The sequence below is a fragment of the Mustela putorius genome, unplaced genomic scaffold (genome assembly GCF_011764305.1).
Source record: "Mustela putorius furo isolate JIRA1106 unplaced genomic scaffold, ASM1176430v1.1 tig00000196_pilon_pilon_pilon, whole genome shotgun sequence".
NCBI lineage: Eukaryota > Metazoa > Chordata > Mammalia > Carnivora > Mustelidae > Mustela > Mustela putorius.
The window spans coordinates 7984483-8000889 of record NW_025421310.1 but is presented as its reverse complement, the minus strand read 5'-3'; the positions used below and the strand labels follow the sequence as shown (position 1 = coordinate 8000889).

The following is a 16407-nucleotide window of genomic DNA, read 5'->3' as shown; positions in this document are numbered from 1 at the left end:
GAACAAATGGTTATCTTGCAGAGATCACAGTCCTGCAAGGCAGGAGTCTCTCTTGGTTTACAAATGTCTTTGAGATTTACAACAAAGAAGTTACCTTATCAATAGCCCAATTTCCAAAGACACATAACTCAGTTCCTCAAGCCCTAATGTCACCCTCCCCTCCATAAAAAACCAAAGGAGGTGGAGGTAGAAAGAAAAGTATATAAAGTTAAATTTCTTCTAAACCTAAATCTCACTAACAAGGACGTTTGATAGCAGGAATGTAACATTCCACCAGGAGACTCCCAATTGTCTTTATGTTAGTGCCTCATTAGAGGAAAGTGGCCTTGGCTTGATAGTAACCAGGCCTTCAATATCCTGACAGTCTTCTTTACCCCAATAGCCCTTCTAAACACCCCTTTGTCCTCACCTACCCAACTCCTGTGTATATAACCAGCCACTCCTCACATGCCCGGGGCAGCAGCATCTCTGCCTGCCCACGGGTCCTGTCCCCGTGCTCTAATAAACCACCTTTTTGCACCAGAGATGTCTTAAGAATTCTTTCTTTAGCCGTCGGCTCTGAACCTCACCTCACCTAGGTTCAAGAACTTCATCAGGAACTGTCGCATTTCAGGTGTAAACTTCTTTCTTCTGTGTTTCTCTTGCTTATAGGCTCTTTCTTTCTTTCTTTTAAACATTTTCTCAGTTGAGAGAGAGAGATCGCACATGAGTGAGGAAAGGGGAAGAGAGAGAAGCAGATTCCCCATTGAGTGGGGAACCCAACTCAGGCCTCCATCCCAGGATTCTGGGATCATGACCTGAGCTCAAGGCAGACCCTTAACCAACTGAACTATCTGGGTCCCCCTTGCTTGTAGTTTCTGAGGAGGAGAACAAAGTCAAAAGAGGTGTGGATAAAATTAAATTTCCTTCAACTTCCAACCTAGAAAAACATATGAGAAAGGCAGAGTAGGACATTCCTCAGGGAATTCACAACTGCTTCAAGGTTAATGTCTTGTTGGATGCAAAAAGCATCCTTAGATTGACAATAGCCAGACTTCCAGGATCCTCTAATTCCTCTTTAACATTTGAAAGTTGCTTTGGAGACTTCTTGAACTCTATTCCCTAAATGTAGCTTGGCCAGCCTACTTCAAGCTTGTGGCCCACTGATAGGTATCTGGAGGGTCTCCTGACTAAAGTGTTACTCTACAGTGAGTGGCCTCATCAAAACACCAGCTGGGAGGCCCTGAGGGTCCTGGAAACTTGCTTCCAAATTCCTAAGAGCCTCCTGCTATCCCTCACCACCTCCCCTACCTGACAGCTTAGAAGCAGTCACTGTTCACAACTTTCCTCTCCCCATGCTTTAGGACCACAGTGTTTGTACTATGGGTATCTCAACAGTTCCTTCATCATTCACTCCAGAACCCCAATATTTCACATCAAAAATGTGTCAGGAATTGCTTGACCATAGGCTCCTCTCCCACATCCCAACACTTTGCACTGGACAAGGAGGGCTGTCACCTCTCTGTAGTTGATAGAGTTGACTTCTGGGAGTGAAAGGAGTGAAAGTTCTCAAGCAGGCAGCCCCCTGCCCCATAGGTTTTACTTTTACTCCACATCAATATCAGGAAGAAGGAAAGGTCAGGTCTGGTTCTAACTTCCTCTTTCATCTTAGGTACCATCGTGAACTGTGTCAATGGCCACTTGGTGACTGTGATATTTATTGTAGGGACAGCTCACATTCAGGGACGTGGCCATAGAATTCTCTCAGGAGGAGTGGGACGCCTGACCCACACTCAGTGGCAACTCAGTGATGTTGGAGAACTATGGACACCTCTGCTTCCTGCATGAGAAAGACTCCTTCCAGATTTCCCAAACCCCACTCAGGGTTTTGTTCCTTCCTGTGAAGACTATCTCTTGGGAGTTTTCTCTTTGAATGACTGGAATTCAGATCCAGGCAGAGAGGGGAATAAGTAGAGGTTTGTAGATGGAGAGGAAAATCTTCATGATGCTTCCTTTTCAGCCTTGGCTTCTCCTTCTTCAAGGTAACTGTAAAGTTTTTCTGGAGAGATAAACACAACACCAGGCAAAGTGGGTGCAAGGCAATATTTATTAAAAACACTCTCCGGCGAAGTTTCAGGGCTCAGGAGAGGGGGAGCCAGGAAAGTTGCGCCGGGAGGAGGTGGGCACCCTTGGGCGAGGTTCTGCCACTCTGTAAAGCAGAGTGGCGGAAGTCGCGCCCAAGGCAGGGAGAAGGGGGCTTTTAAGGGGTCTCGAGGGGAGCTTAGGGGTCTTTTGGCAAGTTTCCCTTATTTGGTTATCTTGCCTGCTCTTCTGGGTCCCATTGGTCCACAGGAGCCCGGGGCAGGACGATTTTCATATTCCTGCTTGGGTCTTTGTTCTCCTGTCCGAGCTCAGGTTTTGTGGTAGAACTTTCACCATCTGAAGTAGCCCTTTCTGCCAGCCCAACAGTAACATCAACCCTGATGTAGTTGAGTGGCAATTCTAAACACTTGTTGCCATAGAATGGCACTGCTCACATCTTTTTTTTTTTTTTTTTAAAGATTTTATTTATTTATTTGACAGAGAGAGATGACAAGTAGATGGAGAGAGAGGCAGGCAGAGAGAGAGAGACGGAAGCAGGCTCCCTGCTGAGCAGAGAGCCCGATATGGGACTTGATCCCAGGACCCTGAGATCGTGACCTGAGCCGAAGGCAGCGGCTTAAACCACTGAGCCACCCAGGCGCCCACTGCTCACATCTTAATCTGAGTTTTCCCCTTCTTATTTTCATGTCTACTACTTGGAAGTGGAGGTCAGGATGTGAACATTGGAAATGCTTCCTTTGTGTTCTGAAGGGACTGTTGGGCAACAGCCTTTGCGAAACCATCTTCTAGGATTGTAAAATGTCCTCTCTTTACTGAACACAAGCCTGATGGGAAGTTAGAATCGGCAGCAATAGTCACTTTCCTTTTTCCTCATAAACAGGTCTCCTTCTGTCAAAGCCAGACCTGATCAAAAACCAAAACATTTTGGAGCAAGAGAAGCAGCTCTGGGATGCAAAGAGAAAGGAGACTGTAGGCTTCCATCTAGGTAGGTGAGAATGAATGAGGCAGATGACAGAGGGGAGGTCCAAGTCTGAAGGAGGAAGGTAGACCTTAAGCTGTGGTTTCCAGTAGCTCTCCTTGAATGAAGGTTAGTTGGAGAAATGCCCAGTTTTATCTCTCTCACTGGCTCCCAGAGGGACATCTTTTCTCTGACATTATCAAGCTCTTGAATTCTCTAGGGATTCTCCTTCAGCTCTAGTGATGGTCCATCACATCCACAGGGAGGGCCAGGAGACTCTGATTGGAGGTGGAGGGCCCCCCTAATCTAAGAGCTTCTCCATTTCTGTGAGAACCCTGGGGAAATCTCCCTATTTTCTGAGGACCTGTACGCTATGGCTTTGTCAATTCTGGTTTTCATCATGGGACAAGTAGGTCAGGGTAGTTGTATGCACACTAGGGTTTGATGGGGAAATTCCCGGAACACTGGAGACAGATTTTTAATGTTTTCTGGCTTATGCTTTCTAATGTTATGGAGGCCTTAATTTTAATCTTACAAAGTTGAGATTCAGTAACTTCATCAGATAACAAAGCACCGCACTAAAACGAGAAAATGTACTGCTTTATTTCCCTTCAAAATTTCTTTTTTCTTTTATTTTGTATTAAATATAGAAATTTAATTTCCACTCTGTGAGTTCCATTCCTCTGTGGTGAAATAATGTAACGTCTCCATTTGTTCCTAGAATTCCTACATAACAAATGGTATTGGGGAACTACACATTTAGAACTTGAACTTGTAGCCTTTAGTAAAGTCTCATTTATTACCTTATTTTTTAATAATCACATCATTGTATAATTCTGTCTTCTATGAACTTCTTGTGACTTCATCATATGTGTTTTCACTTTCTGATTAGCTCTGATTTTTTTACATCAAATGTCCTTATATGACATGGGAGTTAGACAATCAGTGAAATTCCCATATATTTTGTTTAACATTTATATTTGTTTGAGACAGACAGACAGAGAGAGAGATAGAGAGAGAATGAGTAGGGAAAAGGCAAAAGGAGAGGGAGAAGCAGACTCCCTGCTGAGCAGGGATCCCAGTGTGGGGCTGGATCCCAGAACCCTGAACTCATGATCTGAGCTGAAGGAACCTGCTTGACTGACTTAAAATTAAGGCCTCCATAACATTAGAAAACCCTTATGTTTGAAAAATCTTTTTGTTTAGTATTGCAGCGTTACTTCATGGGAAATTAATCATGAGCTTTTTCCTCTACTTTCCTCAGAATGCATCAGAATTTAACCCCAAATATTAATTTCGTATACACTGTCTCTCAGCATATTTTCTAACTTTCATGGTGTTTATTTATTTAGAAATGAAGACGTTCATTTCCTCTGTCTTAAAGAATGGACTATAGGCTTACATTCTGTGTAGGAGGAGGAATAAATTAATAACATAATATATTTCTTTCAGGTATTTTACATGTTCATAAAATTTTCATTTACAGCTTTTTATGATTGATTTTAATAAAAGTTCTTTACAATTTTATACTCCATGAAGACATACCAATCAAATGCTGGTATTTTATAGGTACATGGACACAGTTTAAAATTATGGTTATATAGAACTTTTCCATTTATGTAATACATCAGTGTTTATTTAGATTTTCTTGGGCTAAGTTTTGTCTTATTCTGGTTTGGTAATTTCCTAACAATGTGCTTCTTATGTCTGGTACATTCCACAACATTAGCTATGTGTGGATTGGGTTTTATTTTTGTGATGTTAACTGGAAGAGAATTTTCAACGCAGTACATTTCAAGAGCATGTGAGTTTAACTCAAAAAAGAATGAACTTAAAAAAAAAAAAGATGAACTTTATGCTTTTTGTCAGTAAATTATGTATGTCTTTGTCTTGTGTTTGTATGTCACACATATATACTGTGTGACTTCTTTTTGTCTCCTTGTTTAGTGGTCAGTGAATGCTGTAATATGTCTAGGTGAGTTGTCATCAACATAGAATTAATTTCATCATGTATTTGTGGGTCAACTTTTATTCTCTCTGCATGAGAGAAAAGACTATTTGAATTCAAAGTAAATTTGAAACATTTTATACTTCTGTACCACGTTTTGGTATGAAATAAAAAAGATACATATACATTATTAAAAAATTAAAATTAGGGGCGCCTGGGTGGCTCAGTGGGTTAAGCCTCTGCCTTCAGCTCAGGTCATGATCTCAGGGTCCTGGGATTGAGCCCCACATCAGGATCTGTGCTCAGCAAGGAGCTTGCTTCCCTCTCTATCTCTGCCAGCCTCTCTGCCCCTCTCTGCCTACATGTGATCTCTGCCTGTCAAATAAATAAATAAAATATTTAAAAAACTTTAAAAATTTTTAAATAAAATCTTTAAAAATTAAAATAAAATTTAAAATTTGTAAAAATTAAAAATATATTTAATTTTATTTTAAATATAAATTTTTATTTAAATATATATTTAATTTAAAATTTTAAATTAATATATAATGTATTATTTGCCCCAGGGGTACAGGTCGGTGAATCATCAGACTTACACACTTCACAGCACTCACCATAGCACATACTCTCTGCAATGTCCATAACCCAACCACCCTCTCCAAACCTTCCCCCCACCGAAACCTTCAGTTTGTTTTGTGAGATTAAGAATCTCTTGTGGTTTGTCTCCCTCTCCATCCCATCTTGTTTCATTTTTCCCTTCCCAACCCCCCACTTTGCCTCTCAAATTCCTCATATCAGGGAGATCATATGATAATTGTCTTTCACTGATTGATTTATTTCGCTCAGCACAATACCCTCTACTTCTATCCACGTTGTTGCAAATGGCAAGATTTCATTTCTTTTGATGGCTACATAGTAGTCCATTTTGTGTGTGTGTGTGTGTGTGTGTGTGTGTGTGTATGTGTGCGTGTTGTATATATATCTCACATATTCTTTATCCATTCATTTGTTGATGGACATCTAATTTCTTTCTATAGTTTGGCTATTGTGGACATTGCTGCTATAAATATTCGGGTGCATGTGCCCCTTCGGATCACTAAATTTGTCCCAGTAGTGCGATTGCTGGGTCATAGGGTAGCTCTATTTTCAACTTTTTGAGGAACCTCCACGCTGCTTTCCAGAGTGGCTGCACTAGCTTTCATTCCCACCATCAGTGGAGGAAGGTTCCCCTTTCTCTGCATCCTCACCAGCATCTGTCATTTCCTGACTTGTTAATTTTAGCCATTCTGACTGGTGTGAGGTAGTATCTCATTGTGGTTTTGATTTGTATTTCCCTGATACCAAGTGATGTGGAGCACTTTTTCATGTGTCTGTTGGCCATCTGGATGTCTTCTTTGCAGAAATGTCTGTTCATGTTCTCTGTCCTTTACTTGATTGGAGCATTTTGTTCTTTGGGTGTTGAGTTTGGTAAGTTCTTTATAGATTTTGGATACTAGCCCTTTATCCGATATGTCACTTGTGAATATCTTCTTCCATTTTGTCAGTTGTCTTTTGTTTTTTTTTTGACAGTTTCCTTTGCTGTGCAAAAGATTTTGATCTTGATAAAGTCCCAGTAGTTCATTTTTGCCCTTGCTCCCCTTGCTTTAGGCAATGTTTCTAGGAATAAGTTGCTGCAGCTGAGGTCAAAGAGGTTTCTGCCTGTGTTCTACTCAAGGATTTCAATGAATTCCTCTCTCACATTGAGGTCTTTCATCCATTTTTAGTCTATTTTTGTGTGTGGTGTAAGGAAGTGGTCCAATTTTCCCTCTAAAAATGGAACAGATAAGTTGGTTGGAAGAAGAAAGAAAAAGAAAGTGGAGAGAATTTGCTCAGGCTGGACACTAGAACAAAGCCCTGTGCTAGATTTAGGGTATATTTTGATCTATTAGAAAAAGTTGTATCCCATAAATTTTTAGGAGGAAAAAACCCCTATATGTACATAAAGAATGATGTTAGATACAATGAAGGATAAACTATGACTATTATAATGAAAGTTTTAAAAGATTTTTTTAGAAAGGTATTGTGAAGTTAAACTAGTTAAAAAACTTTAAAAAAGGGGGATGCCTGGGTGGCCCCAGTTGGTTAAGCAGCTGCCTTTGGCTCAGGTCATGATCCCAGCGTTCTGGGATCGAGTCTCACATCGGGCTCCTTGCTCGGCAGGGAGCCTCCTTCTCCCTCTGCCTCTGCCTGCCATTCTGTCTGTCTGTGCTTGCTCACTTTCCCTCTCTCTCTCTGATAAATAAATAAAATATTAAAAAAAAACTTTAAAAGAGGAAGGAAGAAAAGTTTTAAAAATTACAAAAAGAAAAAATAAAATTAAAAAAAGTTAATTAACATTGTAAGACTAAAGAATCATGGGGAGAAAGCCATGAATTCCATGCTTTGCTTTCCCTTCCTCTGGGAATTACGCTGTTCTCCTTGCTCAGTGAGCTCAGTCTTGGCTGGATTTCTTTCTGATCTTCTGGGGGAGGGGCCTGTTGCCGTGGCTCTCAAATGTCTTTGCTGGAGGCAGAATTACTTTGCCCTTGCCAGGGGCCGGGCTAAGTAATTTGCTCTGGTTCGCTCTCAGGAGCTTTTGTTCCCTGAACGCTTTCCGTAGAGCTCTGGAGGACGGGAATGAAGATGGCAGCATCCCAGTCTCCGGCTGGAGGAGTGGAGAGCTGGGGCCCTGCTCCTCATTGCGCCCTCAGAGAAAAGCCATCAGTCCCTCCTGTCTCCCTGGTCTCCAGCTGCACTCCGAGCTGCCCCTACCTGTGACGAGTGTCTCTGTCTCTGGCGCACAGCCCGGCCTGGAGTCTCCAAACCCAGCAGATTCTTGTCACTCTGCTCTTCCAGCAGAGGAAGGTGAGTCTTGCAGATCTGCCACTTGCGGGGTCCCTGTTTGAGGAGCAGTGTCCAAATTGTGCCATGGATCACAGTTTAAGGTAACCCCAAGCTGAGAGCTCACTCGTTGGCTCCGTCTCTATAGCCGGCTTCCCTGCTCTAATACCTGTGAGCTCTGCTACTCAGACACCCCCAAGCCTTCTGTGACCCCTAGGGACCCGAGCCCACACTGTCCCCATGAGGGCTCCACCCCCGCTTAGCCACTGGAGTGATATCCCTCAGTGGAGCAGACTTCTCAAAATTCTAATTTTGTGCTCGCTGCTCTGTGCTTGCTGGGAGCCAGCCCCTCCCCCCACGGTCTATCTTTTTGTCCCTTCAGATTCACTTCTCCGCATGTCCTACCTTTCAGAAAGTGTTCCATTTTCTGTTTCTAGAATTACTGCCCTGCTCTTTGATCTCTTGTTGGGTTTATAGGGTTTGGAATGTTTTGATAACTATCTGGCTGTACTCCTGCTACCTGATATAATTTCGGTCTGCTTCTCCTTTGCCATCTTGACTCTCCATAGATGTATTTTATCTTTAATTGTGGTGTTACATCCATGATGAGTTGGTACCTCTCTCATTGACTTTTGTGTGGTCTGTGAGTATTTTCATTGTGGTTACCTTACAGATGCCTTAAAACAACTTAGATGTAAAACAAACCATTTAAAACTAATAGTGTCAATTACATATAAAACTATTCTTCCTGTGTCCACCCCGCACCCACTTTGTTACCAATATCACAAATTCTTTTATGTTGTATACAATATGACCTACGTTGATGATTTTTATACTTTTTTTTTAAACCAAAATTCTGTAGTGGAAATAAATGTGACTGGTATCTCAATACAAACACTACAGGTTTGTGCAATTGTCTAAATATTTATGTTTAGCAGAGAGCTTTGCAGGTCCTGCTTAACATAGTGAGAACTTTACCACAGAGATAAGAGTTAAAAAATAATTGGGTGCATGGGTGGCTCATTTGGGTAATCCACTGACTCTTGATTTCTGCTCAGATCTTGACTTCAGGGTCCTGGGATGCAGACTCAAGTTAGCCTCTGCACTCAGTGTGATGCCTACATGTGATTCCCTCTTTATAGCTCCCTCCCGAACTCTTATGATCCCCCCCTCAAATATATATCTTTCTAAAAATCAAACATAGGGGTGCCTGGGTGGCTCAGTGGGTTAAAGCCTCTGCCTTTGGCTTAGGTCATGATCCCAGGATCCTGGGATCGAACCCCGCTTTGGGCTCTCTGCTCAGCAGGGAGCCTGCTTCCTCCTCTCTCTCTGCCTGCTTCTCTGCCTACTTGTGATCACTATATGTCAAATAAATAAATAAAATCTTAAAAAAAAACAAAAATAAAGCATAGGTGAACAATACAATAAGTAAGATTAGAAACAGGCTTGAGGGCACCTGGGTGGCTCAGTGGGTTAAGCCGCTGCCTTCGGCTCAGGTCATGATCTCAGGGTCCTGGGATCGAGTCCCGCATCGGGCTCTCTGCTTGGCAGGGAGCCTGCTTCCTCCTCTCTCTCTCTCTCTCTGCCTGCCTTTCTGCCTGCTTGGTCTCTGTCAGATAAATAAATAAAATCTTTAAAAAAAAAAAAGAAACAGGCTTGATGTAAAGAGGCTGGAAGAAGCAGAAGAATGACTTTGTCATACAGAAGGCAAAATAAAGGAAAATACTGAATCTGAACAAAGGGAGGGAGAAGAATGATGGATTTATTAAGGAAACTCATAGCCTCCATCAAAAGTAGTAAGATTCCCAGGTCTTGGGCTTTTCTGTGCTGGGAGAGGATTGCTTCCAAATTCAACCCTCACACTTATTATTGGTCTAAGGAGATTTCCCATTTCTTTGGGAATCTGTCCTAGTAACTTGTCTATTTTTAAGAATTCTGGTTTTGGGCACCTGGGTGGCTCAGTTGGTTAGGCAACTGACTTCAGCTCAGGTCATGATCCTGGAGTCCTGGGATCAATTTCTGCATCAGGCTCCCAACTCCATGGAGAGTCAGCTTCTCCCTCTGACCTTCTTGCCTCTCATGCTCTCTCTCAAATAAATAAATAAAAATCTTAAAAAAAAAAAAAAGAGGAATTCTGTTTGTTTTTGTTTTTGTTTTTCCTAAATTTTCCCATTTGTTATTAGGTAATGGTTTATGGAGTTAAAGCATTGCCAGTTTTATTTATTTTGTTCATTGGAATGGACATTACTCTCAGTGTTCCATTAGTGTTATTCTGCTCTCTATTTTATTTATTTCAGATTTTTCTTTATTTCATTCCTCTACTAAGTTTCATCTAAGTCTCTCTCTTTTTTAAATTCTTTTCATGGAAGTTAAGTTGTTTATTTCAACATTTTCCTAACTCTGTATTGTATAAGATGAAAAAATTGGGAAATGGAAGGCCTATTAGGGAAAAACTGGCAGAAATGAATAACACACGCAAGGACCAAAAACAGTAAAAAAAATTAAAATGGTGATTTTTTGGGATTTCTATAATCATGTCATGGGTGAACAGAGATAGTTTCAATGTTTCTTTTTCAGTTTAGATTCCTTTACTCTATTTTTGATTGTATAATTGTTCTAACAAGAGTGTCCGGAAGTATATTCAAAGGCAGTGGTGGGATCACTTCATTACCTGCTGATTGTTAGGGCCAATTTAATATTAAAACCTGTTTAACTATTAGGGCCTGCTTAGTCAAGCAACTCCATATTGCCTAGGTAGCCATATTGTTGTTTACATCCATGGACTTCATTCCTGGAATAAATGCCCCAGTAGTTCCTGGTATGGTTCTGGGAGTAAACACCTTAACAATAGAAGCCACATACCTTGGGTCTGCGGTTATGCCCTATAAAACCAGCCTGTGAGATGTGGAGGGGGTCGCTCTCTTAGGAGGCAGCCCTGGCCAGTCAGTCTGACTTCTAATGCTTGGCATAGAATAAAGCTTCACATAATTTTCACTTTGTCCCAGTCTCATTCCCCTGGCTGGTCAGTCTAACTTCTAATGCTTGGCATAGAATAAGGCTTTGCATAACTTTCACTTTGTCTCAGTCTTGTTCCTTTGATAATGGATCCTAACACTGATCTTAGAGGAGAAGCTTGCAAACTGTCCCTATTGAATAGGTTAAATTTCACCTTTTCATACATCTGTGGTGTTCATTGGGTTGAGGGGGTTTCCCTTTCTCTCTACATTGAGTGTTTTTAACATGACAGGTTGTCCAATACCCCCATATTTGTATTACATCATCACTGATGTAATCATGTCATTTTTGAACTTCATTCTGTTAATGTGGAGTCTTGAAGTGATGGTTTTCTATATGTTGGAACTCCCTTAATTCCTGGACCGTTTCCCACTTATCATCCTGTAAAAAGGGAAAATGTGCTTTGATTCAGATTGCTATTTATTATGGACATTGAGTGAATATTCCTCACAGGCAGGGGTTTGTAAACTTTGTTGTTTGTAGTGTCTCTGTCCGGCTTGCATGAGCTGGTAATGCTGGTGCCACAGAGAGAGTGTTCTGATAGTTTCTCTGATGGTCACTCCTTGGAAATGTTTGAGGAGATTTGCTGTCCTTTCTCCTTCAGTGTCTGTTTGAATATCCAGTGAACTCATCTGGCACACAGTTTTTGTTTGTTGGGTTTTTTCTTTTATTCTTCTTTCATTTAGCTTCATGGTTGCAGATCAGTTGAGATTTTTTTTTATTATTTTTCTGAATGATGCAGTCTAAATTGATTATACCATTTTTGAAATTTATACTTGTCTTTTAATAAAAGTTTGTGGGCACTGACTATCCATTGTTGCCTCATATTTACTTTTATTCCTACAATCAGTTATACTGTGTCTGCTTTCACTTCTTCACTTGTCATTTTAGTCAGTATTTTCTCTATAACTCTTAATTTAGTTCATGGGCTGTCAGTGTTGTTGATCTTTTCTGCCAAACAACTCTTCCTGTGGTTGATATGTTCCTATTTTTACTGTACTCTTGTTGGTTCCTTTCAGTTTTCTGTTTCAATATCCACCGTTCTGCTAATTTTGATCTCCTGTGACCCTTTTCCTGATTGTCAGAGTTACAGGAAATTGACTACAGGATTATATATTAGACTCAGTGCTCAGTATGTTGTGTGCTATGTTGTGTGTCCATGGAGAAATGAAGTCCTGATGACTCCTTCTCAGCCATCTTTCTTTGTCTGATTCACTTGATACTTCTGTATTAGAAGTCATCTGTATGTTCTTCTGAATGTAGTAAGTGCAATGGTTTTACTTTTATCTGGTATCTTTCAGCTGTATCTTCAAATGACACCCAGAGTTTCATGCTAAAGTGAAGCATAGAAGATTATTTCCAGAATGGATCAGTAGATAGATACAGACATAGTGCTGTTGAGATTTTATACTCATGTACAGACTGGGACAGTGATGGGGATGGTTATTGGGATGGTGACGACATCAAAAAAATCCTGGATGATACACTCAAATCAAGGCAATTGCCCTTAATGAGAATCTCACTGCCCCAAATGTTGAAGGATCTAAACCGCTATGGAAGACCTCCCTCTTTAAGTCAACTGTTGCTGCAGAGCAGTGTGTCTCTGTCAGCACAAGCTCCAATCAAATATTCAATCATAGTGATTTGTGGATAGACCATTTGGAACATCTGAAAAGCTATCTAATCCATGCTGAAAATAATGATTTGAGCCATTTGGAAGATAAGATTGGCCTGACCTTTCAGCCAGATGTTTCTGATCATCAGAGATATAGAAATGAAGAACAAAGTGCTCAGTGGGATCCACACAAGAGGGGCACTGAGGAGTTGACCCTACACAATTGCCAGAGGCTTTTCACTGGAAACAGAATAGCTCAGTGCACTGAATCTGAGAAAACATTGAACCAGGGTTTCAGTGTTCATAGATGTGTCACAGCTAGGTTTGCAGAGAACAATTATGAATGTGATAAATGTGGGGAAGTCTTTCATCCAAACTCTAAACTTAGTATACATAACAGTCTCCCTTTGAGAGATAATTCTTACAAATATAATGAATGTGGGAAAGCTCTTAACCAGTCCTCCAGTGTTGGTGATCATCAGAGAATCCATGAGGGATAAAACCCATTCAGATCTAATAAACGAGGAACCATGTTCAGTCAGTCATCAAGCCTAGACATAGATAAGATAATTCCTAAGGGAATGGAAACTTACAGTTTGAAGGAATGTGGTAAATCCTTTGACTGCCCCTCAACACTATTTCAACATCAGCAAAAGCATGCTGGGGAAAAAATACACAAATGTGAAGAAGGTGGTAAAACCTTTAAGGACTATTCATCAATAAATGGACATAGACACATCTATACTGGAAAGAAATGTTACCATTGTCAAGAATGTGGTTAGACCTTTAACCAGTCTTCATATCTTACTCAACATCACAGGATTCATACTGGAGTGAAACCTTTTCTTTTCTTTTTTTTTTTTTTTTTTAAAGATTTTATTTATTTATTTGACAGACAGAGATCATAAGCAGGCAGACAGGCAGAGAGAGGGAGAGGAGGAAGCAGGCTCCCTGCAGAGCAGAGAGCTCGATGCGGGACTCGATCCCAGGACCCTGAGATCATGACCTGAGCCGAAGGCAGCGGCTTAACCCACTGAGCCACCCAGGCGCCCCTGGAGTGAAACCTTTTCAATGTCAAGAATGTGGCAAGGCCTTTAACAACAATTCAGCCCTTCCTCGACATCACAGAATTCGTACTGGAGAGAAAACTTACCAGTGTCAAGAATGTGGCAAGGCCTTTAACCACAGCACAGGGCTTACCCACCACCACAAAATTCATACTGGTGAGAAACCTTACCAATGTGAACAATGTGGCAAGGACTTTTTACCAGAGCCCGTCTTACTGAATATCACAGAATTCATACAGGAGAAAAACCTTACCAATGTCAAGAATGTGGCAAGGCCTTTTACCGGAGCTCAATTCTTACTGAACATCACAGAATTCATACTGGAGAGAAACCTTACCAATGTCAAACATGTGACAGGGCCTTTAACCACAGCTCAGCCCTTACTTATCATTGCCGAATTCATATTGGAGAGAAACTTTACCAGTGTCAAGAATGTGGCAAGGACTTTTACCAGAACTCAGTGCTTACTAAGCATTACAAAATTCATACTTGAAGGAAACCTTACCAATGTCAAGAATGAGGCAAGGCCTTCAAACATAGCTCAATCCTTACTCAGCATCACAGAATTCATACCGGAGAGAAACCTTACAAATGTCAAGAATGTGGCAAAGCTTTTTCGTGGTCCTCACCATCCTCGACATCACAGAATTCATGCTGGAGAGAAGTCTTACCAATGTTAACAGTGTGGTGAGGCCTTTTACTGGCCTTCATACCTTCCTCAACATAGCAGAATTCATACTGGAGAGAAACCTTACCAATGTCAAGAATGTTGCACGGCCTTTACAGGCACTCAATCCTAACTAAACATCATAAAATTTTTTTTTTTAAAGATTTTATTTATTTATTTGACAGAGAGAGAGATCACAAGCAGGCAGAGAGGCAGGCAGAGAGAGATGAAGGGAAGCAGGCCCCCTGCTGAGCAGAGAGCCCCATGCGGAACTCGATCCCAGGACCTCGAGATCATGACCTGAGCCGAAGGCAGTGGCTTAACCCACTGAGCCACCCAGGCGCCCCTAAACATCATAAAATTTATACTAGAAAGAAAGCTTACCAGTGTAAAGAATGTGAGAAGAGGGCACCTAGGTGGCTCAGAATTAAGTGTCTGCCTTAGGCTCAGGTCATGAGCCCTGCATTGAGCTCCCTGATAAGTGGGAAGTTGGCTTTTCCCTCTCCCAATCTCCCTGTTTGTGTTCCTTTTCTTACTGTTTCTGTCTCATCAAATAAGTAAAATGTTTTAAAAAAACCAACTAATATTTTGGGGGCTTGGGTGGCTCAGTGGATAAGCCTCTGCCTTCATCTCGGGTCATGATCCTGGGGTCCTGGGATCTAGCCCCACATCAGGCTCTTTGCTCAGCAGGGAGCCTGTTTTGTCCTCTCTGCCTACTTGTGATCTCTGTCAAATAAATAAATAAAATCTTTAAAGAGTTCTTAAAAATATAAAGAAGTTGTTGGAAACATTTATAATCTATTGCTGTCTGCAAGAACCCACCCCCTTGAGCACTAAGCATACATCCACCTCCTTCAAACATGAAAAGTGTAGCTCTTAGGGGGTCTAGGGATCAGTCAGTTAAGGGTTTCACTTTGGCTCAGGTCATGATGTCAGGTCCCCAACACATAGCCCTGCTGGGCTTCCTGCCCAGTGGTGAGTTGGTTTCTCTCTCTTCCTCTGCCCATCACTATACCCCACCATGAATGCCCCTCTCTCTCAAATCAAATATTTAAAAAAAGAAAAAAAGTGTAGCTCTTTATGCACAGAAGTCCCAACCAAATGCTACTTCAATAAACTTAATAAGTTGCACCATAAATCATCACAGAAGTTCTTCTTGACCACTGTGCTAAAGGATCTGACAATTTTATTATTCAGAAACCAAAGCTGGCTACCATTCCTTTGAAAAGCCAATGCATAGGGCATGAGTTTTGATTGGAATAGAAGAACAGCATTATTCAGGAGACGATCCACTTGGAAAGAAGAAAGACTCATGTTCGAAAATCAACTGCAAGGATTTTGCCAGGCCTTCAGAGTTTAAAGGAGTATGAGGACAGTGAATCAGGAGGAAAATGGGGTTAGTCTGAAACAGTTCATATGCATACACATATGCATATGTGTATATGTATATGTATACGCATATGCATATGTATGCATATATATATATATACACACACTCAATAATCAATTAGATGGAGGACCTCTAAAATAAAGAAAGATCAAGAGAGAAAAAAAATGGAGGACCTCTATTAGGAAGGGAGATGATCATGATGTAGGACACAAAGGCAGAAGAAAAAATACTAATATCCTTATACCTATAGGTTATTGACAAGCCCTTGAAACAGGCAGAGTGAATTCCTGCAAGGACTCAACTGCCTTGATGTTAATACGTTGGTAGCAGCAAAAGACAATCCTGACCTGAACTCCCAACCCCGACCAGGGTCCTGTAAATCTACTTTAACAGTCAGCATTTCCTTGGGAAATTTCCTTTTTCTCTCCACACCCCCAGCTACCTGTTGGCAATCATACACCAAGCAGATGGACCACTGAGAGACATCAGAAGGGTTTTTTAGATTGTAATAATGACCTTTTCCCAACAACCACTATTCCCCTCAAGGTACTAGAAACCTTGCTTCCAAAATTTCTTAGGGACATATGCTATCCCAAACTCCCTCCAACTTAAAAGTATATAATGGGCCACACCTCATGACACAGTGCAGCTCTTTCTGCCCCCGAGTCCTGTCCCCATGCTTTCATAAAATCACCTTTTGCATCAGAGACATCTCAAGAATTCTTTTCTTACCATCGGCTTCAAACCGTAATATTCTTTCCTACATGGGCACCAGAGATTAACAGTTTATATCATAAAAGATGTCT

At 41.2% G+C, this 16407-nt stretch overlaps 1 protein-coding gene and 1 pseudogene across 2 annotated transcripts in view; both read left to right on the top strand.

The window, feature by feature from the left end:
- Nucleotides 1-3413: 3413 nt before the first annotated feature.
- LOC106004436 lies at nt 3414-14423 on the top strand (annotated as a pseudogene).
- The window catches only part of LOC101691876 (zinc finger protein 568-like), a 66897-nt gene continuing 58081 nt past the window's right edge, over nt 7592-16407 (top strand). The window contains exon 1 of one of the 2 annotated variants that reach the window (XM_045077442.1): nt 7592-7871. The gene's annotated coding sequence lies outside the window, so the exon portion shown is untranslated. The remainder of the gene's footprint in view (nt 7872-16407) is intronic. The other variant, XM_045077443.1, reaches the window with a different exon arrangement.